The following is a 25,144-nucleotide window of genomic DNA, read 5'->3' as shown; positions in this document are numbered from 1 at the left end:
GGCGTGGGCTGAAGCCGAATGACAGCGCAACCTGCTCTAACTGTTCCCCTGACTAATTTTTTAAATATTCCCCTACTGTGACCCTATTCCTAAGTTACCCCTCCACCTCTCTTTACGTAATTTGTAATAGAGCAGAGTGGTCATTACACTCAGATAGGCACTCAGTATAACAAGTCAGAACTATTTACTGAAGAAAACATACAAAGATAAATCATACACCACCATCAGGAAATGCAGCTTACTTAGAACAGAGAGAAAAACAGTGAATACAGGAAATCCCAATACCATAGAGATCACTACATCGTTTTACAGACAGTGACATCTTGTGGTTGCTTTACCATACTGCAGTTTAGGTAACTCTGTTGCTACTGCCAACAATTTGTTCTTCAGGATATTATGGGCGTCTGAACTACATATGGCCTATGGTGCCTCCCAAATCCTCCGCGCCGTGCAGTGCCCAGATATGCTGTTTTTGGAGGAGGGCCTCTTGCATCCTCTGTTGCCAATTCACTGCTAGCAGTTTTGTCTGTGCATTAGTTTTCATCCGAACGTTAAAGATCAGGTTTGAGTGGACTTGTCCTTTAAATCATTCTACCATTTTTCATAGCAGAAAATCCAGTGCAGTCACAGCTTGATAGATGGCAAAAGGCTGTAAGGGAATCTTCCTCTTCTCTCCTTTCTCCCTCCTGTACTTTTAATATTTAATGAAGCTGCACCCTTCAGTTAAAAAAAGAAGAAAGAAGAATCCCTCAGTGTTTGCTGTAATGGAACAGTAATGCTTATGGTCAAATTCTCTTTAACGAGCTGTATTAATAGAAACTGTCTCATCTATTATGCCAGCAGCCTTGAAGCACACTGAATCGCAGGCATTGGAAGTTGTCTCGGTGTTTGTGATTTGGGAATGGGAGCCGCTCTCCTATAAGCAGATGTGTAGAGCAAAGTTCAACCTGAGTGCAGCTACATTGCAAGCACAGCATGCATTGTTCTGTCAAGTAACTACATTCAATATTCTGAGTGGGGGAAGGGAGCGCAAGGCGAAATTAACTGCTGCTGGTGTATTAATATCAACTATGAGCTGGTCAGGATTCTCTTGCCTTGCCCAGACACAAATAAGCCTTTAAAATGTTTCCGTCATTCTGTTTTTCCTTTTCTAAATGATATTAATTCAATTTATGTATGGTGATGGTTTAATAACACTTGCCTATATTTCTGTTAAATGTTTTGCAATGTACATTATTAGGTCAGACATATGTTTATAATGTTTTTAAAGGTTGTGGTGTTTCTGGCCTCCCCTTGAGTTATAGCTGACTTAATAATCTCCAGCCAGTGACGTAGCAATAGGGGATGCAGTGGTGGCAACCGCATCGGGGCCCTTGTACCAGAAGGGCCCAATAGGGGCCCTCCCTCAACTGCAGTTTTTGCTCTTTAATGGTACTATGCTATTAATGTTCAATTCTATATATGCTTTTTGAATAGTGGTGGTATTATTAGCAAACTGTTCCCCTCCTCTGCTTACACCTCTTGTACTGTGGATATCGTTGGTATGTTTTTTGTGCCATTAGAATTGTCATGCATAGAGTGCTTGGGGGCCCAATGTAAAACTTGCATTGGGTCCAAAACTCCTTAGCTACGCCACTGCCTCCACCCCAATAGGTACATATAAGGAAAAAGGAATAGAGTAAAGGGTAGCTTAGCGTTAATATATTACTTGCCAAGAAAGTATACAGACGAAAATGATGGAAGGGGATACAAGTATACTGATGTGAAGGAAGGAGAATACAGAGGAAGAAAGGATAATACAAACGAAAGCAGAAGAGTAGAGATGGAAAAGGAAGAAAGGAATGGGTTTTAATTACAAATATTGTAATGGATTTTTATTTAAATAACATTTTGTATTGAACACTTTTTAGCCTCTATTTGATCTCTAGGACCAAGTATTATTAAAGTTGCTCCCAAATTCCATCAGAAGTAGAGGCCTACCCATGTGAGGGCAGGTTCCCTCACCTCCCAGGGTATGGGGTGGTGCTGGGCCTCTTCACATTGAACAATGCCTAGCTGCCCCAGTTTTAGAGAGTGTCCCCCAATGTTGTTATTAATAGACAATTTGGGCTGGTATTGCTCGGGGGCAATGGGGGACATGGGGTTTAACAGGGACACTTTGGGCTTGATTCACAAAAGAGTGCTAACTGTTAGCACGGCCATTTTTGCATGAATTTTCGCATTGTGCGCGATCGCGAATTTTCACACGAAAGATAATGTTTTTGTGCGCAAACGCAAATTTTCCGGCGAAATCGATATTGTTTTAGCGCGGAAATTTGCATTTGCGCGCAAAAACGTTATCGTTTCGCATGAAAATTCGCGGTCGCACGCAATGCGAACATTCACGCAAGAACAGCCGTGCTAACAGTTAGCACTCTTTTGTGAATCAAGCTCTTTGTAATCATTTCCAAAAAAATATTTTACAAAACTTAAGCCAGAGATGCTCACATGCACTGAGCACTGTCACATGTACTCAGCACTGTTAAAGCTGACTGTTGACCACGCTGATGGCTGGTGAATGTGTAGGAAAAATATCCATGCACTGTTTCGTTTTCAATCAATGGAATCCTATCTGGCTGCATCTCCAGAAGTGTGATAACCTGCACTTTCCAGCATCCACTGCTTATTGCTTTATTTAGGCCTAACTTTTACCATAGTAAATCAGGGGCATGGCATGCTTACAGTTTGTCAATTGCCAGTGGTATGTCAGTATTCAAAATGCCGTCACAACATCCTTTATTGGTTACTCAGTATGTCAGTATTCACAGTGCTGTCATGGTAACTTTGGATGCCAGCTGATGCAATGCAGTCTGCTTGGCAACAGTCACAGTGTAAATTCTGCCTGTTGGTGGTCACATGCTCTGACTGTCAGTTGGCACAGGCTCTGTAATAGCAGCCACATCAGTCACACTTTCTGAAATAGCTGCTGTTGCCATCTGTATATACTGTAGCAGCCAGTGGCGTAGCTAGAGATCATGGGGTCCCATAGCAAAACATTCATGGGGCTCTCAGATGGAGGCACTCTTAAGCTATGCCCCCTGCCTCTACTCAATGGATGTGAGTTAATTGAGCAATTTACATTATCATACAATCAATATTGCACATAATTCATGTCCACTGAGACAAAGCCAGAGCTAGGAGTAACACAAAAAAGTTAGTAGTGAATACATTAAGTACCCACTGGGCCCCCTATGCTCCAGGGCCCCATAGCAGCTGCTATGGCTGCCATGGCTATTGCTACGCCCCTGGTAGCAGCCTATTAGCAGGTTGGTATTTTTAAAGTGAGCATATGAATCCACAGTTATATCCTGAAACACTACCTGTATACAGCCATTTCCAAAATATCATTAGTCTAATATAGCTCAATCTGCTCCACTAATGCCTCCTACTTGATAACTCCTCACCAGGGATGGTCAATATGACACAAATCATTTCGAGTTGATACAGGATTATGCAAATCTTGTATGCAGCTTGATAAAAGACCAATCAAATTCCACCTCGGCAGGATTTGATTGGTCCATTTTCAAGCTGCATATATTTGCATACAAAACTTGCATTATTTGCATCTCACTGACCATCCCTACTCCTCGCCACCTCTTTTGATGACCCATGCGGTCAGCTCTGCTAGAGAAGACGGCAGGAATCATCAAAAGGGGAGTGGTGAAGAATGATCGTGTGAGAAAAGCTGGGTTGGTCTCCATAATTTCACTGTAATTTTAACTTGGATTTATATTACTTACCAGAAGAAAATCTATGTAAGGTAGGAAATCACTTCTTAGCTTTTATAGCAGAATACCAGATAGCTCATCATGACTCAGAATCAAGAGACCGAAAAGCCATCCTACTAAAAAGCAAAGCAGAAAGTATATGCGATAATTTAGCTTTAAAGGGAACCTGAAGTGAGAAGATTTGTAGGCTTCCATATTTATTTTTTTAAACAATACCAGTTACCTGATCACCTGCCTCTAATACTTTTAGCCATAGACCCTGAACAAGCGTGCAGATCAGATGTTTCTGACAAACATTTGTTTAACCTATTTTGGTTCCTGGACGTAGTTTCTACCGTGCGCTCCCGCGGCCGATCGCGCGCGTGCACGCGCACTCCCGGCCACGGATTCGGTAGCCAAGGAATCAATGTATCGGGCTATGGAGCCCGATCACTGATTCCTCTCCCCCGCTGAAAAAGCGACAGCTTCTCTCGGAAACTGCGCCTTTTCTGGCCGTTCCCTTCCCGATGTGTCACTCTAAGCGCGTGCTACGCTTAGAGTGACGTCATGTAAACAAACTCATGGCCGCCATCTTGTGGCCAAAAAGTAATACTACACCTGAAAAAAAAAAAAAGAATTAACACACATTTACATTATAAATCTATTGTTTACCTGCCACCCTCCCAAAAGTACCCAAATAAAATGTTTACTATAAAAAAATAAATCCATTACAATAAAAAAAAACATGTAAATATTTACCTAAGGGTCTAAACTTTTTAAATATCAATGTAAAGATGAAATATTTCTATATTTTTTTTATTTTAAACTTGTAAATAGTGATAGATGCAAAATGGAAAAAATGCACCTTTATTTCCAAATAAAATATTGTCGCCATACATTGTGATAGGGACATAATTTTAACGGTGTAATAACCGGGACATATGGGCAAATACAATACGTGAGTTTTAATTATGGAGGCATGTATTATTTTAAAACTATAATGGCTGAGAAATAATGAATTTTTCCATTTTTTTCTTATTCTTCCTGTTTAAATGCATTTACAGTAAAGTGGCTCTTAGCAAAATGTACCCCTCAAAGAAAGCCTAATTGGTGGCAGAAAAAACAAGATATAGATCAGTGCATTGTGATAAGTAGTGATAACGTTATAGGCTAATGAATGGGAGGTGAACATTTCTCACGTGAAAACGACGGAACCTGAATGGGTTAATGAAGCGTTGATTTTTGGTAGGCAGGCTTTTTGGTCTCTCTTTTGGCCCCCCTATCGCTGCCTAGTGGTTCTGTGTCACCATGCGCTATCTGGGTATTCTGTAGTTCTGGTCCAAGCCTTATCCCATAGAGCCATATCTCTCCCTGCCATGCAATGAGGATCAGAAAGTCCAAAATGGTCTGTCTGCATGTTGTTTATATGGCTCTGTAAAATGTTTAAGCCATAGGCTTGCTATAGCAAGAAAATCTATGTAAGGTAGCCATTTTGGGTGTAAGATTGGCTTGGGGAGCATAAAGAGATAATTTGCATATACAGCAGTTATGCATCATAGGAAACCACAGTTGTTCACTTACAGCTGAATTATCGCAAACACCTTCTGTTTTAAGACTGTAAACAGCAACAGTCTCAGTATTTAAAAAAGTAGCAGTCACAGAGTCTGTAATGGGCAGCAATATGTAACATTCACAGTCTCTCTAACACAAATGATCAGTGATTACTGTGTCTGTAACAGGGGAGTGTTGTGGTCTCAGTAATAGTAGCCTTCCAATCGATCATAGTCACTAAGTAATTGTATCAGTAAAAATCTTTTTCCCCTCCTTCCCTCTTTTTCTCGCCCTGCCCCCCCTTGTTTCTCGGTCACCTCTGTCTGCCTTCTCTATCTCCCTCTGGTCAATTAACAATGAATGTGACATATTTGAAATGATATCTCCTTTCCAGTGATGCACCAGCTTGGATTTGATTCAATAAAATGCTTTCAACTCTCTTCATATTCATAATTGCAAACGTCCATTTGGAATTTCGTCTCCACCTCTCTGCTGGAGATGTTACATCATTTATTACTAAACTGAGAAGAGCTTCTACATAACAAAAACAAGTGCTGAGCGCTTGCACAGGACGAGCATAATATTTGCTGGATTTTAAGAGGGCAAGAAAGGCGCAAACGTTGCAGTGCTCACAGGGGAGTAACTACAAATCGTGGGGCTACCCAGCAAAATTTTGTTGGGGCCCCCCAGTGTTCAGAGGCGTAACTACAGGGGTAGCAGCCCCTACAATTGCAGGGGGGCCAGAGCTGTGAGGGGCCCCATCTGCTAACCTTCCCTTCTTCCAGTACAGGGGTCCATCCTTTAGATCAGGAGTTTTTGTGGCTACACTTGTTATGGGTGTGAAGATCTTGATGGCCACACTTGTTTTATGACCCTTGTAAGGTGGTCCCCCAGGCTGTGAGGGTCAGGCAAGGAAAAGATTGTGAACACTAAAGGGCCTCATTAATGTTTTGCAGGGGGGCCCACTGAATTGTAGTTAAACCCCTGCCAGTGTTCATACCATTTACCTTGCCAACCCCTGGTGATCCTCACAGCCTGGTGACCCTCAAGTGTGGGCATCATAATCTTCACACACGACACGTGTAGCCACAAAAACACCTGATCTGAAGGATGTATCCTTTCACATAAGCAGGAAATTTGGGTGGCCGCTAGTGGCTGAATTTTTTTTTTTTTGTGAGGACGGTTAAAGGGAATGTCCGAGGTCATTAAAAAAAAATCTATTTACCCGGGGCTTCCTCCAGTCCCCTGCAACCATCATGTTCCCCTTACCGCAGCTCTGCTCCCAGCCAGTGGCCCGGGGTCCCCTCTGGTGCAGATCCCGACCTCGCCAGGTCAGTATCTACTGCACTTGTGCAAGAGCCACTCGCACTGACCTCATCTGGAATGTACTGCGCAAGCGCAGAACTTCTGTACCTGCGCAGAACACTCCAGATGACGTCAGCACGACCGTGACCAGCTTTCGTGCAGGCACAGTATATACCGACCTGGCGACATCGGCATCTGTTCATTTTAACCTAACCAAAAAACTGCTTCCAAAACCTGAAGGAGGGGCTGTGGAGGTCGCTGACACAGACCGCTGCAAAGCCTGCTATGGCCCCAAGCTGCAACGCTAACTTGGGTACAACTCTATGCAAATAAACTCAATGGTCCTTCCTGCATCCAAGGGCAACTTAGCCAGAGTGCAAGTGAGGCGGCTGTATACCTTAGAAAAGAACAAAGAGAATGGACATCCAGATAGTACAGTATGTCACTAAATTGATGGGAAAAAAGATTGTACTCACAAAGGTAGGTTGCAGTAAGGAGCAACCAACCACTTGAAACAGATGGAGATGGACAAACCTGACTCCACTCGGGTGTCCAGAGTTCAATGGACGTGGTCACAAATTAATTGGTCCTGGGTTTGGCAGCGCTACTTGAGACCAATAATACCCCCCCCCCCCCTTGAACTTAGCCAGAGGAATCTGCATTGGGGCAGGAACACTAGCCATTGTCAGACCTGAAATCCTTACACCCGGCGGCAAAGACAATTCTATTGCGTTTTGTGCAACATAAACAAAAAGCATGCTAAGAAGCATTCCTTAAAGCCGATCTCGAGCCTGTTACTCAAAATACCCCCGGATCTCGAGCCTGTTACTCAAAATACCCCGGATCACAAGGCTTCCAGGGCGTGGCCCCACCTCCCTGAAGAAAAATGTCAAGATGTTTACCGGAGTTCCGGCCAGAAGGAGGAAGTGTGGTAGGGAGTTGTTGTATGCGGCCCACATTTCGCATATGACACGAATGACACGCAGAGGATCCCGTGGACTTTTGGGTAAGTTAACCCCCGTTACACCTGGTGTAATCAGACATGAGTACCATTTCAATTTCGAATAGTTATGAACTCATAGCTACTTGGAAGCCCATCACTGTCTGGTTTAACAATTTACTTAGTGAGAGGTTGGGCAATGGCACCCACTACAGGGATTAGAAGGTAAGGCTCCTCACTCCTCCTCTACCTTTTCCTGTGGAGTCTGCAAATATACCCCAATCCACCAATGCCATATCTAGGCCCCCTAACATGATACTGCACTGATATCAACTTACTCTGGAATGGATACCCAGTCATGGCGGCCTTCCAGTAGGCTGCAGCATCGTCCAGGCAGCACCACCACCAGGGATATCAAACTCAAGTCCTCAAGGCCCAAGGTCCTTACACATTTTTGGCATAGCTCACATTAATTGATGGGACTGAATCAGGAAAGGTGTGGGTTAGCAAGTAGAACACAATTCTCCATTTCTCTGTCTAACACGAACACTGGCAGGGTTATGGCCCTCGAGGACTGGAGTCTAAAACTTGTGTGTTAGTGTTTATGTAATTTAATGTCTGTATTACTTTAATCCGTATGTGATTATAAGTAAATCATAACATCTTAATGCTATGAATCAAGCAGAAAACTATTTCTCAAGGAGATATAAAAAATGCAAACGTGACTCTGTTTTAGATGCTACAAAAAAATAAATAAATAAAAATACTCAGATTACCTCTGCATTCGTCCAATTCAGTTTTCCAGTGTGCTGCTCAGCTTTGGTTACTGTGTCCTGTAGCCTGATTCCCATGCACTCTCCTGGTATTGATCCTGGTGTTGTGCATTATGGGTAGCTACCAGTATGTAGCTACTCGTAATTGAAATTTAAATTAGACTGTGCTGCCCGTGGCTTTAGGGGGGGGGGGGGTTAGCTACCATGCTTCCTCCTTTAACCCAGAAGAAGGAAGCATGGGAGTGACGTGGAATGCATCGGCTAAGGCGGCAGCGGCATTGGTAAGTTAAAGACCCTCTGCCACGGGCAGCGCTGTCTAATTTAAATTTCGATAACAAGTAGCTACGTCATGCTCAGGCATCAGGAATCATTAAGGATCCAACAGGACGGATTCTTAAAGACTCCCGATGCCAAAACAGGATTGCCTGGTGGCCGTTGTGGACACAGAACGAATGTCGGCTGAAACAGTAGTTCTTGCCCATTTCGGCCAGTGGTTATCACATGTGTACGTACCCTAAGACTGTGTGTGGCATCACGTGTGCACACAGAACCACACCAGAGGGTTACAGCAAAATGTAGACTAATGTGACACTTGTTATATTACCATTCACCTTTTGTACAAATATTCTAATGAGCACTTTTCCCTATTTCTGTATCAATGTGTCAGTATATGCTGCAGTATGTTGTAAACGAGCTTCACAAGTCTCTTGCTGTAAATGGAACTCATTCCAAATAATGTGAGCTGGTGAAGAGGTCTTCTAGACCTCTAACTAGGTCAATAGTGTACCACAAGCATTTTGATTGTTATTTGACTACATGGAAAAAAGAAAGCACTGATCCTGTATGACAGTCTTAGGATGATTATGATGTATGAAGCAGTTTATTTATGCAGGCCATGACCAACACTGAGCTGTATTTTATTATATGTGCAGACAAATGCCCTCCTGCATTTACAATTAATAGGGGTTTGTGTATGATTGACTAGACAGTAAAGGCATAGGGAGTCGGAAAAGCTGCCAGTTTTTATCTTCAATTTATATAGGCATTAGAACTTTTGTTGGAAACCATAAAAAGGTTGCAGATTGGGATGGCCCTGCCTAGGTGAACACATGGAGAATCATGTGATCAGTTTCATCAGCTGATAGACTTGTAAGGTCCTGGTTTGCTGTGATGACTTCCTGGCTTAATGCATGATCATGACTAGCAAATCAGAGCCCTACAAATCTATCACATGACAAAACTGATCACATGCTTCTCCGTGAATTCTCCTGGGCAGGGTCATCCCTACAGATGAGCAAAGTAGCTTATCCAAGTCAAATACTTAACTTGAGGGACTGTTTTTGCTAATTTCTTAATGTCTGAATGAAATGAGTGAATCCCAGTGAGCTTATAAATATTTAAAGGGACTCCGAGCAGTGCAGAAACTATGGAATGATGCATATCATTGTAAAGCTCTCTTTCTCCTCTTTCCAATGATATATAAACCGCCACCCTGCGCCTTTTAATTTTCGCTATTTTCGCGATTGAAATTGCCGCGGCCGCAATTTCGATCACGAAAATAGAGAAAACTAAAAGGCGTAGGGTGACGATTTAGGCCCCGTTCACATTACAAACACGGACGGCCACGCATGCGGAATGCAACGCGTACGAACGCACGCCATCCGCGTTTGTATGCGTTGCGTGGCTGATCCCATCACTGAAAAGAGAATGGGACAGCCACGTGTTTTGGCAAAAAATGCGTGCAGCATGCGTTCCCGGACCGCACAGGTGCACTCTATGCACTGTCTGATGCCGTGCGTCTGCCTCCTGCACGCATTTCCAAAACGCGGCTGGAAACGCGTGCAGTCTGAACGGGGCCTTAGGGGTCGTCAGAAAGAGGAGAAAGAGAGCTTTAAAATGATATCCATCTTTCCATAGTTACATTGTATTACACAGGGCAACTTTTTCCTAAGGTCAGCAGCTCCATTCTGCTGAATGCAGCTGCTGACTTTGAGAAAAAGTCGCCCTGTGTAATACAATGTAACTATAGAAAGATGGATATCATTTTAAAGCTCTCTTTCTCCTCTTTCTGACGACACCTAAATTGTCGCCCTACGCCTTTTAGTTTTCTCTATTTTTGCGATTGAAATAGCGGCCGCTGCAATTTCAATCGCGAAAATGGCGAAAACTAAAAGGCGTAGGGTGGCGGTTTATATACCATTGGAAAGAGGAGAAAGAGAGCTTTAAAATGATATGCATCTTTCCATAGTTTCTGCACTGCTCGGAGTCCCTTTAAGAACACACAGCCACACCTTTAAAAATTGAATACACCTATGGAAAATAACAAAATGGGGATCTTGCAAAAGGGAAATGCAATTATATGGCGTGAGCTCCACTTTTAAAGGGTAGCTGAAATGATGTGGCATGAGGACATAAACATGATGTGAGCATGTATTACACACTTACTTAAAACTTGCCAGGGTTCACCTTTTTCCATTGCAAGAGTTGTGGCCCATACTCACGGGCAACTTTTTTGGCCTGTCGCCAGCACACGTGTGCGCGACAGGCCGGCGACAGCTCGTCGCCAGTTCCCTCCGCATACACACGGCGGAGAGACCTGGCAACTGATGCGGCGGAAGCTGGCGCTGTTGCTCCTCCCCCCGCCGGAAGCCCAATGTATTCCTTTCTTGTTGCTGTCGCTAGTCCGCGTACTCACGCGGACTAGTGACAGTTGCGGCGGAGTTGCGGCGACAACTGTCGCCAGGCGATTGAGCGGTTCAATCGCCTGGCGACATCAGCGACGTGCGACAGTTCGGGGTGCGCGCCCATGCAACGCCGCATACTCACGGGCGACCTGTGTTGCGGCGACAATTGTAGCCCGTGAGTATGGGCCATTAATAAACCAGTGCTTTATTTGTGCTGTCCGACTGCAGAGGCAGCTATCCATAAAACAAATTGGTGGCCATAAAACCCCTGTAGACACATTTCTGACTGCAGGGTAGTGATTATTCTCTGTGAAGGAGTTGCGTGAACAGAAATGATGTCAGTGTGAGGTCATGGCTCAGACTTCAAGCTGACCTTTCAAACCCAAAATAATAATGAGTTATATTTAGAATTAGCGTCACAGAAACAATTACATATCCCATAAATGTATTTTCACTTCCAGATTGCTTTTTTTTTTATTTGCAGGAAATGTAAATGCACGTCTTTGATGTTACATATCCACAATAATGTTAGTAATAATAATAATTTACACTTCAAAGGAGTGGATTGGGCAATTCCAGGCTTCATGCTGTGGAATGACAAGTTTTTTGTGCAGGCAAGGCATTTATGTGTGTGCCATTGTGCAGTAGAAGGTTTAGGGCAGGCATGTCCAAAGTCCGGCTCGAGTGTTCTCTCCTGTGTATAGAGGCATAAAACTAGAGGAACAGCCCTTGCACCTTCAGCGGGGCCGAGGGCAATGGAGAGGTACCAACTCCTAATCTTCCCTCCAGAGCAGGTTTTGTTGTGGTCGCACTTGGTATGGAGGGGAAAGGGAGGGGGGATTACATAGAAATGACTCTTACACCTTTCAACTCATTTGCCTGTAAAATTCACCATACCAGCCTGGAGTAGTCTGGAAAGTTAGGCACCAATGGCTTTTGGACTTGGGTGGCAACAGGTTGTCCTTCTTTGCCATGGAAAGTGGAAGCAGCCTTTTTCCCAAAAATTAAGTAAATTAAATAAAACTTCTTCCATGTTTACACAGTTGGTAACATCTGTATTTACTGACAATTGAAACTGGGTCTGTCAGTCACGCTTCACTGCACAAATCTGTAATTCGCTTACTACTCCACATTGGTCCAAATCTGGCGAGTTCTACCATGGCAAAAATGACAGTTTAGGGAATACATGATATACCGCAAGATCCCCAGTATCCAGCATGGGTGGGGTTGCCGGATGCCGAATATGTGGGCTTGCTCACTGCTTGAGCAACCGGCTGAAAATTAGACTAACTTAACTCATCCTCCAACCCCCTCTCCAGTGCAGAAGAGGCAACTTACTGATCCTCCTGGCTCCATCTTCTACACTTCCTGCATCTCCCAGCGGCTATCCCACATCCTCTCTGTACGGGTCCCGGCACATCATATGACCTGACATGGGTCACGTGACATGCTGGGTTCCGCACATGGATGCAGGGAAGCCGCTGAAAGCTGCAGAAGTATAAAAGGCGAAGCCCGGAGGATCGGTAAGTTGCTTCTGCTGCGCCAAAATCTCTGCAAGTTACAAAAGTACTGCCCTCATTGTCCACCTCAAGTATGCCGGCTAGTTGAGACTTCCAGATACCTGACTTTAAGATATATAAATATATAGATCACAAGGTTTTGCTATACCGTTGCTTCACATGTATTCCCTTTGTTCATGTAACTGGTTTGTAAAATATTTTTGTACAATACCAATAAAGATGTTGCTGCTTCATACATTAATAATAACTTAGGCATATGTATAATAGATGGGGTGTTTATAAAGAAATAAATTAAGAAGTTGGGGAATCATGAGAAAGCTGATGAAATGGTTAGCAGCCTGAAAATTTGCAGTTGAAAGAAAAAAAAAAAAAAACTATCAAAATTATTCTGAGTATTTTCTTGCTTGCCGGTGATTCAAAAAGCATTTTATGACAAGGTGTGAAAAAATCACCTAGGAGAAAACTCAGGAGAAACAGTGAATTGCATATGGGCCCAGGATTTGCTGTATATGTGGTGTGGTTGTGTGTGCATATATGCAGCAATTGAAAGTCATTCTAACCAGATGTAGTCTTGTAAAATTAATAATTTTATTGGATAGCAGATCAGTCTTTGAACGTAGAGTGAGACTGGAAGATCGATAAATCAACAGATGTCACTTCAAATTTTTTGTCTGTAAACAATTAAAACTAAAGAACGTTTTAAATTCCTCAACATGTGAATGGAAAAAATGGAATTACCCAAGGGCAGATTCCATGGGCCCATATCATATTGGTTTTGTTATAAGGAAGTGGAGGAGTGAGGGAGGTTTTTTTTTTACTCTCTCAAGACAAATAGAAGCTATGTGTTTTTAGTGCGACAAGAGTGCATTAAAGGAGAAATGTAAAGATTGATCTTCCAGGGGAGGAGGGTAAAAAATTTTTGTTTCAAGTAAGGATTACAAATGAGTTATCGTGTATAGTAAGCTGTAATGTAAAGATCTTGTTTCATTCATCTTTTAAATGTTATCTGCAGGATAACTAAGGAATAATTCTAACTTTCATTATACTGTATGCCAGTGATCTGCAAACCTGGCTCTCCAGCTGTTAACCTCCCTGGTGTTATGATTATTTCCAGATTGAAGGTCTAAAGGCCATAACATTTTTTCACAAGCTTTTAGACCCTAAAAACAAGAAGAAAAACATACTACAGAGAGGTCTGCAGCAGCTCCTGCATGAAACTCACTCAGGCACTGGATTACCAACCTTTTCTGCGGCTTTCTGTCCCGAGCCTGACTCGGGATTACTGCTAAGGAGGTTAAGGAACTACAAGTCCCACAATGCATTGCAGGAGTCTGACAGCCACAGTCATGATTCATAAAGGCAAATGTATTGTGGGACTTGTAGTTCCTTATCAGCTGGAGATCCAAGTTTGTAGATCACTGCTGTATGCTATACATATTCTGTGCTTTGAAAACCAATTTCACCTTTTGGAGAATCGACGTTTACCAAAAGGAGACCAAATTAAAGTGAAAGCACATAAAGAAATGGCTGAATATTGTGATGGTTAAGGGCTCTGCCTCTGACACGGGAGACCAGGGTTCGAATCTCGGCTCTGCCTGTTCAGTAAACCAGCACCTATTCAGTAGAAGACCTTGGGCAAGACTCCCTAACACTGCTACTGCCTATAGAGCGCGTCCTTGTGGCTGCTGCTCTGGCGCTTTGAGTCCGCCAGGAGAAAAGCGTGATATAAATGTTCTGTGTTTGTTTGTTTTGTTTGAAATAAATGTTCTGATTAGATGTAAAAATAACAGAGATTTTTTTTTCAAGTTTAGTACCAAAATATAGGTTATAGAAACCATTTGCATAGATATATAGATTTAGAAATAATAGGAAAATACAAAAATACCCTGAATAAAAATAGAATATTTGTGTAATGCTTCTCTTGCTATTCTATTTTAAAGAGACTCTGTAACAAACTTTTCAGCCTTAGTTCTTCTATCCTATAAGTTCCTTTGCCTGTTCTAATGTGCTCTGGCTTACTGCGGCTTTTCCTAAATGTACAGTGGCTGTGTTATCTCTGTTATATGATCTAATCTGTTTCCTTCTGTCGGCACAGTCGGGCTAAAGCTGGAATGTGTGGAATGTGCAGGGCAGCTTGTGATTGGATAGAAGTGATACACACCCCCTCCAGGCCCCCTGCAGGCTCTGTATGACTCACACACTCTGCTTATGTGAGCCTATAAGAAGCTGGTTAGTTTGTTTGTAAACACTGCCTAAAACTGTTAATTACAAGCCAGGTTTGCAGCAGAGAGTGGCAGAAACAGCACAGAGGGGCCCAGGACAGGGACGGATCTAGGGGGGAGCAAGCGGGTCTCTTGCCCCAGGCGCAATTTGTTAAATTCTTAAAAAGGCGGCAAAATGTGGATGGGGAATGGCAGTTTAGGCGCCAAAACCTGACCTTGCCCCAGGCGCAACTTGGGGCAACTTGGTCTAGATCCGTCCCTGGGCCCCAGGAGAACATAATGAATAGAATGGTATGCTTTTTGCTGTAAAAATGTTAGAGTACAGATTCTCTTTAAGTTTTCCAAGTACAATGAAAGCTTAGATAGTTTTATTAGGGCACACTTGTGGTTGACCAAGTCTGGGGACTTTGCTTTTGTAACCTTAGACCCTTTTTTCCACTGCAGTAAAAAAAAAAGTCTCTTCTGCTCACAAAATACATGCAGCCCCATACTGCAACCAACAGAACTTGAACCATTCCCATGTAAATTATGTCTGTACCTGTGGAAAATGTAAATTATGGTGCCTCCGTTTGGCCCCTTCTCCTTCAGCACCCTAAAACTGTTCCCTTTACTGTTCATTCCAAGCTGTGATGATCGCTTTGAGCGGTGGGCTTGGATACCATTATATAGGGTATGAGTTCCTGACTGGACACCAGCTTTTTTTAAGATCGAGAGGAAAACTTTTAGTTTTATTTAGGGTTTTTGAAAAACAAAACCATGTGTGTGGACAGAAAGACAAAAGCAAGAGTGCTTCCATTGTGTAATACCGTTTTATTGCTGATGGCAATTCCTCAGATTATGCACAAACAGAAAAAAAATGAAAGGAGCTTATCTATCCACTTTTACATCAGCTGTGGCCAGTGGGGCATGTTGTGCAAAGCATCGTGGGGAGTCACTCTGTGAGCGGGCTCTGCGTGCTGGATGATAACACACAACAGGGCCAATATGCAATTAACTCTTTCTCCTGAGTTTTCTCCTAGGTGATATTTTTTAACTTGTCAATAAAATGCATTTTAAGCCACCAGAACGCAAGATAATACTCTAAATAATTGAAAGTACTTTTTCATCTAGTTTTTTGTACTTTTTCGATTACAAAATGGTGAAAATCTATTTTAAAAAGACTTTGAAAAAATATCTCCTAGGAGAAAACTCAGGTGAAAAACTGCATTGCATATGACCCCAGGGCCCAAATGCAAATAACTTTTTCTCCGTAGTTTTATCTTAGGTGATATTTTCAAAAATGTCAATAAGATGCCCTTTAAACCACCAACAAGCAAGAAAATACTCACAATAATTTTGATAGTACTTTCTTTCCTACTTTTTGGTACTTTTTCAGTTGAAAAGTGCTGAAAAGTTATTTTAATTCAAAATGAAAAATTATCTCTTAGGATAAAACTCAGGTGAAAAAGTGAATTGCATATTGGCCCCAGGTGTCTTCATTTGGTAAAGTGACTGGCCCCGGAGGGGATGGCAATATTACGGAGCCTGCTCATGCGTATGGATGAGAAGGACGTCACATATAATAATACTTTGCAAAACTCAAATTGTAAGCAGTGAATTGCTCGGAGATCCAAGTCTTAATTTTAGTGTGGGAGTCTGCCAAGCAAACCCTCATTGAGGCACAGATAAGAACCTCAAGAATACAAACACAGCAGAAAGAAAATAAACTTTGCTGCCTCATTCGTTCCTAGCTGGCAGATCAGAGTTCAATCCATTGCTTCCTTGTCAGAGGTTTGCTCTGCATAGGATTACCACATGGAATAGAAATAAAACTGTAAAGATCTGATTGTTCTAAAGTGAGAGGTCAGAAACCTTGTATGTAACTGTTAAATAACCACTACGAGTAAAAGTGTAAGATGTATGTACAAACATACATTCCAATTAGGGATGCTCGCTGGATTCTGCGGAATTCTTAATTACTTAAGCACGCTACTTTTTCTCTTGGATTGATCATAATGGTACATGCTAGGCTGGCTTCAGCATGTAGTGTTGTTGGTGGTATAGCGGTTAAGTCAGTTACCTACCACACCCTGAGACCTGGGTTCAATTCCCAGCCATGGTATGTAAGCTGGCTTTTGAAAAACGAGGAGGAGGAGGAAATTCCACGGAATTTCGTACAAATCCGTCGGAACTGAATTTGCTGGTTCCGATCATCCCTAATTCCAATGTAAAATGCTCCACAAACGCCTTTCTTCCAAAGTAAATTCAAAAGTTCAGTGCGCTCTAAAAGTAAAAAATGTCCGTAGCGGTCAGAAATACACAAAGGTGCTGAATCCTGTATTCCAGAATTGTATCACAACCATTGATAAATGAAAGTTCAATAGCAGATAGATCCAGCATGGATCCCACCGTCTCCTCACCCCACACAGGTGCAGACTCACCAGATAAACAGGCAGAACAAACTGGTGGAGTACTCCAAAGATAATCCCAGCTACTGATGATCGTAATCTAATTACGATTAAGCAAAACGTTCTGTAAATATTCACAATTCCGACCATACGTAATTACAATTTAGACATTCAATTGATTGTGTAATCCATTAGTAATTTTGTGAACCACTTACCAACATGTTTTGAACTAATCCATCTCTTCATGGGGAATTCTCAAATTTTCCTTTTATGTTTTCTTTTATCAATGCCCCCCCCCCCCCCCTCCTCTTCCCCATTAAAGATGTGTGTGTATTCCACCATTCCAGCAGGAGGACTGTGCCATGGTCATTCAGAGAGTGCTTTTGAAAATAACAGAAACGTTGAGCATCCTCCATGAGGAAATGTACCAGCTCAAAACCTGTCGGTAGGAGGTTCAGAGCTATCAGATTATAAAACCTACTGTGACAGCGATGTAGGAAGAAAACAAATAAAGCATTTAGTCTGGGAAGAAATGTATGTATACATATAAAGTATACATTTGACAGTGTTTGCATAGTGTACCTTTTAAAGGAAACCCAAGGTGAAAATAAACTGATGAGACAAACATTCTCCTCCTAAAAATGTCTTTTTTATCCCACGGTTACTATTTTTTTTAGTTTTGTTTCTTTTTTTAGCATAACGTGTTTAATGTTGTATTGTCTCTAATAGTCTTTCAGTTTCCCGGAAGCTAAAATATATGAACTACTGACCTTTTTTAAGTATCCCCTGCAGTCAGAAGTTGTTCTCTACAAGGCAAGCGTTTTATGGCTGTAATTCCTTATCAGTGAGAGTTATGCTATAGTCCAACTAGGTCCATATTGGAGAGAAACTGTCACTTGCATGCCTGAAAGTTTAACTCTTTCAGGCAGAAAAATAAGAAAAGTAATACAGTAAAGTTGTGTGCTTGGCTTTATATATACACATGTCTATTTCATCATGTCACCTTGGGTATACTTTAAGGGAACCAGATAAATTCTGTGACCTTTTACATATGCGTAGACCACAGATTTCATCCGCATGTGTTGGCCTTTAGGCCTGCTGGACATTACTCTGCCTTGCTGTACAGCATGTTGCTGTGTTAGAGCAGAAACTGTTCATTACTGCAGTGTTGGTTTCCATTACAGTAATACAGCTCTGTACGCCATGTCCTGGATAAATTGTCTGTGACCTCGGAATCCACTCACATACACACAAAACTACTCTTGTGCAGGCTTGTTTTATTGGGCTGCACAGATGCCATAAATCCAGACATGTGTGGGAATCTTTGTTCTACTGTCCCCTACAAGACCAGATTATGTACCAGTCTGCCATAATAAGCATTGTCCTTGCTGGACTCGTAATGGTCATGTGATCACATTACTACTAATTTTCTGCATACTAGCCCTTCCCAGCATTCATCATAACAAACTGTGACTAACAGTTTAGTCATACTGTGGAGAGAAGGATCTTATTTTATTCCATATTTTTCTGCTAAGAGCTTCCACTGATGTATTAGGTGAAAAAAGAGGCAGTCTAGCCAAAGTGGACAATTATTATTATTGTGTATTATTTATTTAGTGCTAACATCTTCCGCAGTTCTTCACAGAGTACATTAAACAATTTGTTCCTCAGAGGAACTCAAAATCTAATGTCCCTATACAGTGGCATAGGATCTTTAGACCCTAGTGCAGGTTTTACGGCCCTTACACACGCTAGACTGATGTTACCCAACGGTGATTGGGACTCATTGCTGGGCGAAGGCTTTACAGACTCATAGTCAGCCTACGGGCTGACAACACATTCTGTTGCTTTGTGGGGAGGCGGTCAGATGGGGTGGCGACGTGACGTCACTCAGCATGCAGGAGGAGCAGCGAGACCAAAACTATATGCTGTCACTCTGGAGCTGATCCATGTGGTGGATTACTGGCCTGGGTGGTGTCAGGAGCTGCTATACACATATATTATTGGCAGAGGTGGTCATCATCAGCAGCCTCAGCTGACTTTATTCTAGTGTGGGTATGGGCGTTTACATTGGGGTCTCTCAACCAATATATACATAACAATTGATTGTGTAGGACTAACACATTGGTTAAAGGAGGGCCACTGGTGACCCTGTGGTCCTTGTACCCTAGTCCAGCTGTAGCCTTTTCATTTGTTATTTCTGCCCCATTGCTTATTTCCCCTATTGCTGGGTTACTGTACCTACCAAAGTCTAAAGCTAATTTTGGAACAGTTAATTAACTTACCAGTCTGTGCAGGTTTCCTCTGGGCACGTCAGTTTACTTTCACATCCCAAAATCAAACACCTGGAAAACATACTCGGTTTTGATTTCATAGCCAAAATTCAAACCTGAGACCATATATTTGCAAGGCATGAGTGCAATTAATTAGCACTGAGATGTCCACCTGTTCTTAGTAGATGCTTCAGAATAAGTTCAACAGAGACAGTAGATGGGAGTTGGACATCCAAATTACATACCAATTTCCACCTTGCTATGTGGCAAGTGATTTTTGTACAATCGTATACTGTACATGCTGGGCTCTGCTGTGCAATGTTTGACATTACTATGCAAGAGGGAGAAGAGCAGTGTGCCATCTGTGTCAAGGAAAAACAATAACAACCTGCTAAAACGCAAAAGCATTTCTAGAAAACATTGAGATGCTGTGTAAGCTATAGATAGAACCATAATCCAGTGAATTGCAAATTAAATCAAGTCAAATCGGGTCCTCTGTTTAGATCACAGGATCTACCATGATTTCCAAAAGGGATTTAAAATTTGGATTAGTTAAGCCACATGACACTTTTCCTCGTTGCCTCAGTTCCTCTTAAAAGGACCCCAAGGGGAGAGACCTATGGAGGCTGACATTTATTTCCTCTTAAACTATGCGCGTTGCCTGCTGTCTTGCTGATCCTCTGCCTTCAATACTTTTACCCGTAGACCCTGAACAAGCATGCCAATCAGATCTTTCTGACAAACTGACTTCTTTCAGGCGTGTGGCACACTACTGACCAGAAAGATCAACAGGACTGCCAGACAACTGGTATTGTTTATAAGGAAAATAATTGCTTCTGGCCCAGAGAAGACAGTATTTTCTCTGGATTATATTTCTAAATGGCATCTTCTTTGCATGGAACCAGTGGCTGTGTGCCCAGAGAATGATTTTTATAAGTTTTCCTGAGCCTGTGCAGTGATTTGTTCTACAGAATTATTAAAGGAACCTTAGGTGAGAGAGATACGGAGGCTGCCATATTTCAGTTCAGTTGCCAGTTTTCAGTTGTGTTGATCTTCTGGCACTAGTAGTGTCTGAGTCAAACCCTGGAACAAGCATGTGGCGAATCCAGTAAAACTTGAGTCAGCTAAGTCAGAGCACCTGATCTGCTGTATGCTTGTTCAGGGTCTATGGCTAAAAGTATTAGAGACACAGGATCAGGAGGACTGCCAGGCAACTGTTATTGTTTAAAAGGAAATGCATATGGCAGCATATTCATATCCCTTTCACCTCGGGTTCCCTTTAATGCAGTGCTGCCCAAGTGCAGAAAATCATGTGCATCCAATATTGGCTTTCAACCTTTTACCTTCTGCATAAAAATGGCTCTTAAAGATTATGCATGGTAGGTGCAGGGTTGTTGTTGAAACTTGTTGGTGTAATTAAATTGAATCAAATTAGCATTTTTTTCTATAAATCAAGAACATTTGTTTAGACATTTTATAATGTTTTCATAGTATTTTCAGTTAATATTTTTCAAATTCCATATTACTACGTTTTTTTTTTTTTTTTTTGTAAATGTGGTTGTAAACTCCACTTGGCCAATCCTCACTGACCCGAGGAGAATAGACCACATGGGATTGACTATAGTTGTACAGATATTAGACTGTCACCAAACTCAACCATATAGCGATCCAGTTATAGTTCTCAAATCTTCAGAGTCTATGTTACAGCTACAGTGGCAATTTGAATCACTCAGGATCAAGTGATTGAACTCCTGATTTCTAACTGCCTCATTTTAAATCTGCATATTGCAAATCATGCCTATATCTACAGGGAATTAACTCTACTGATCTCAACCAGCATAGCTCAGATCAAAGAGACTGAAAAATATATTCTCCATAAAAAACCCATCTTGTTACAACTGTAGGAGAGTTGTGAGAAATTGTTGGGAGATTAGTCTCATGAGATGAGGTCTGGGCAACACACGTGAGATTGCTTGTATGAGATCAAGAGTTTTAACTACTTGCTATCACTCGCATTATGTGCAATGCTCTTTTTTTAAATGAGGAAGTGAAACTGGCTGGATAGAGTACTACCTTTGAACTAGTAGACCAAGGTTGGAGTCATGGCTGGAGCCAGAACTTAACCAGTAAGGAGTCCTTATGCAAGACTCCCTAACGCTCTAGGATAGCGTACCAAGTGTATCGTATGTGGCTGCAGCTCTCAAGCACTTTGGCCCCTATTGAATTCACTTTTACGCCTAAGTTTTCACTTAAAGAGTAACTGTTAGGCATGAAAAACAAAATCAATTCTCTATTTCTATCTGTTGATCATATAAAAGGAATGCTAAAAAGGCAATGCATAACTTTAAAATCAATCTTACTTTTTTATTGCAGAGATTAATCCTCATGCCCCCAGCTCCTTCGTACGCAGCCAGTAATCAGCCGCAAAAGAGAAGTTGCAGTGCAGGCTGGGACAGGGGCGAGGGGAGGAGTTTCTGCACAGACACAGCTAGTTCAGCTTGATTGGCTGCAGTCTGTGTCACTCTCACTTCTTTTCCTCTCATTGGCTGCCTCCCATGAATGTCCGTGTCTGCTCCCTCCCCACACTCCAGCCCGACAGGCATCTCCGCTGATTCATGTGGGCAGTGGCTACCACCACTGCATCGCATCCATGGGGACACCAGTCCCGGCTACCATTTCCTTAGGGATTCCCTGCATTTACAATCAACGCTCACTATTGGTGTGGGGAGGAGGGGGGGAGTAAGGGAGGAAATGACCTCACCATTGGCTTCAGCTGGAGGGAGTAAAGATGGCTCCTGCCAGCGAACAGAATTCTCCCCATTTACCTTTTTTTATTTTATAAAGTTCACTGAAATCAACACTTGGACAACGCAATACAATGTTATGTAAGTAGAGCTAGTATTTATCTACTTATATATGTCGTTTTTTTTTATCTGGCATAGTATGGCTGACAGCTCCTTATTTTAAACAGAAGGTGAAACACTATCTCCGAGGAGAACATTTGGGAGAAAAAGTGAATTGAATAAAGGGCCATCTCACTAAATCACTTGAGGATCGCAGTGTTAACCCCACCTAAAGTCCGGGCCATTTTTCACTTAATAGGCTACTGCAGCTTTAAGGCCTCACTGCAGGGCTGTACATGTCAGCACACAAGTGATTGCCCCCCCCCCCTTATCCCCACCAACAGAGCTTTCTGTTGGTGGGGTCTGATCGCTCCCCCAATTATTATTTTTTTTTACAAATATTTATTATTTTTCTAATACATTTTAACATTTTTTTTGTTTATTTTTCCCTAGGCCAGCCCTCCCTCCCCCACCACTAAATGCATATAATTGGGTGACGTCCTTTTTTATCAAACGTGAAGGATCAAAACACAAAGTCCTTTTAAGGGCAGTCCACCTTGCCCAAAGTGATCTAAGTGATTTATAGCAAAGGACTTGGATTCAAAAAACGAAGAGGTACAGTGCAGTTTGGCAAAAACTTGTAGAAAGACTTTATTAGTACAAAATATCAAAAAAATGTTTAAAAGCTTTTTCAATTCCACACATATCATAGGTCTTCATATAGGTTAAATCACTGCCATAAGGCATAAATGATTGAAGCCGATAGGTAAGTATTGTATTCTGGCTTGGTTTAATTTTGAAGGAGATTTTTGTATGATATGTGTGGAATTGAAAAAGCTTTTAAACATGCAACATTCAGAAACAAATGGGGTAATATGTGAGGTGTAGAAATAGACCCGACAGACACAGTCACTAAATCAGTTGACCACTGTATGTGCAGGTGGTATAGTACATATTATAAATATACAAGCAGTATGATAATAAAAAGGTATGCATTAGCTATCTCAAGCAAGCAATGCACTACTACGCGCGGACAGTTTCCACCCAAAACACACTATTAGAGGTATACCTATCGGCCAATATCTACGGGCGCGTCGGAACTGCTCGTGGGACGACTCGTTCATTGTTGAAGCAAATGACCTGCGTCAAAGGTTTAGGTCGAGAGGCTATAGTGATAGCAATTTACGTAGAGCGTTTAATCGAGCTTGGAGAAGTAATCGGGCTGACCTTCTCCAACCACTTCGGAGGAACAACGAGGGTACCATTTCGGCGCCCATGCGTTTTTTCACCAGGTATTGTGCGCAGCATCCTGCACTTAAAAGCATATTAAGCAGACATTGGTACTTGTTGCAAAATGACCCAATAGTTGGTCCCTTTACTCCAGCATCTCCTAATCTCACTTTTCGTAGGGCTAGATCCCTACGGGATGCTTTTGTGCAGAGTCACTTCACTGGTGTCATCCCCAAAAAACCTTGTCTAACCACGGGTATTTATACATGTGGCGGCTGTGATTACTGCCAATACGTGCAGGTTGGCAGAGTGATTCCTATGCCTAGTGGTAGGAGAATTGTGCTATCCCACTTTTTTAATTGTAAGACAAAGTTAGTGGTCTATATAATCTTATGCCACTGCAGTGCTTTTTATGTTGGTAAAACAAAACGCCCCTTAAGAGCGCGTATGTCTGAACACATAAAAAGCATTGAGACTAGGGAAGCAAGTTCTCCAGTAGCGAGGCACTTTGCATTGGAACATGATGGCAGTACCAGAGGGGTCAGGTGGCTCTGTGGCTCCCTATCTTTTTAGGGGACCATTTGTGATGATAATTACAGTGTTGTAATCCTGTTACAGTATTATACCTGATGCTTCATTGGGCTTAGTTTTGTTTTTCTAGGGGTATTTATTTTCTGGCAGCCTATTTTGATAAATATGAACTCTGGAATCGCAGTTCCTGTTAGGACAGCGTAATTGTTTATTTTTGTGTTCTGTGGCCGTGGTTAATACTGGACACCCGGGATGGACTGGCTTGTGAGGGCAGCGCTGCTTCCTATACATGACCAGGATCTCTCTGTTCCACTCTCCTTTTTCAAAGACTGGCATTGTGGTTGCCAGTTTGGGATCTACAGGTATATACTTTGATCCCCCTACCTTGTTTTGGTCTGGTGCATTTTTTTTTATGGGCAGCGCTGTCCTCTCTGCCAGTCTGATGTCTCTGTTCGCTCTGTACCAGCCTCTTTCCAAGCGGCCACATAAGCCTCTGTAATAACGTCACGAGTGGTCGGTGATTGCTGTGTGATTGGTCCAGATCTAGCTAAAAGCTATTGGGGTTTACGTGCTAGCTACCATGCCCCCTTGAGAAAGCCGGAAGCCGGCGAAACGTCGGGGGAGCCGCATGTCCTCTGCATGGGACGCCACGCCGTCCAGACCTCCTCCACACCGCACACTACAGGTCTGTAAAAGGGCCACCGCCGTGCATGTTGTCCGGTCAGGCTGACCGCGCTAGCCTCTACTTGGACCTGTAGGTCTCCTGCTCTTCACGCTGAGTATCTTACATCACTGATCAGGTATCAGGTATGCATTCCAGCATCATGGAGATGGTGAGATAAGCTGACTTATACAGTGTACTTTTGTGGGGATGCCGAAGCGCTGTGTTGCGCATGGACATTGATACTGGCTGTTACTGCATGTGCTTGCTTTGAGCTGGGCTTTTTGCACATCCACTCCACTGCTGCATGCCCTTCCAATTCTCTATACTATAATGACCATCTCAAAACAGACTGTCAGTTCTGAATTTCATGACTTCAGAAAAATGTCAGCATTAATATGGTCCAGTTTTTTTCATCATCATTGCTTTATATTCATTGCTAGCTTTAGATGCCGGCGGGTGTTTGCGGACTGTTTCT

General features: G+C 42.4%; 2 long non-coding RNA genes across 3 annotated transcripts in view; one reads left to right on the top strand and one right to left on the bottom strand.

Annotated features, from left to right (window-relative positions):
- The window catches only part of LOC137535644 (uncharacterized), a 357,455-nt gene that overhangs the window by 222,615 nt on the left and 109,696 nt on the right, over positions 1–25,144 (top strand). The gene's annotated exons all lie outside the window — the stretch shown is intronic.
- LOC137535750 (uncharacterized) lies at positions 168–19,473 on the bottom strand. The gene is made up of 2 exons (XR_011024472.1): positions 19,414–19,473; positions 168–717 (listed from the first exon to the last, which is right to left on the bottom strand). It is a non-coding gene; the product is annotated as an uncharacterized lncRNA (long non-coding RNA).

Source organism: Hyperolius riggenbachi, chromosome 10 (assembly GCF_040937935.1).
Source record: "Hyperolius riggenbachi isolate aHypRig1 chromosome 10, aHypRig1.pri, whole genome shotgun sequence".
NCBI lineage: Eukaryota > Metazoa > Chordata > Amphibia > Anura > Hyperoliidae > Hyperolius > Hyperolius riggenbachi.
The sequence above is the reverse complement of the archived record's forward strand: the minus strand, read 5'-3'. Positions and strand labels throughout refer to the sequence as shown.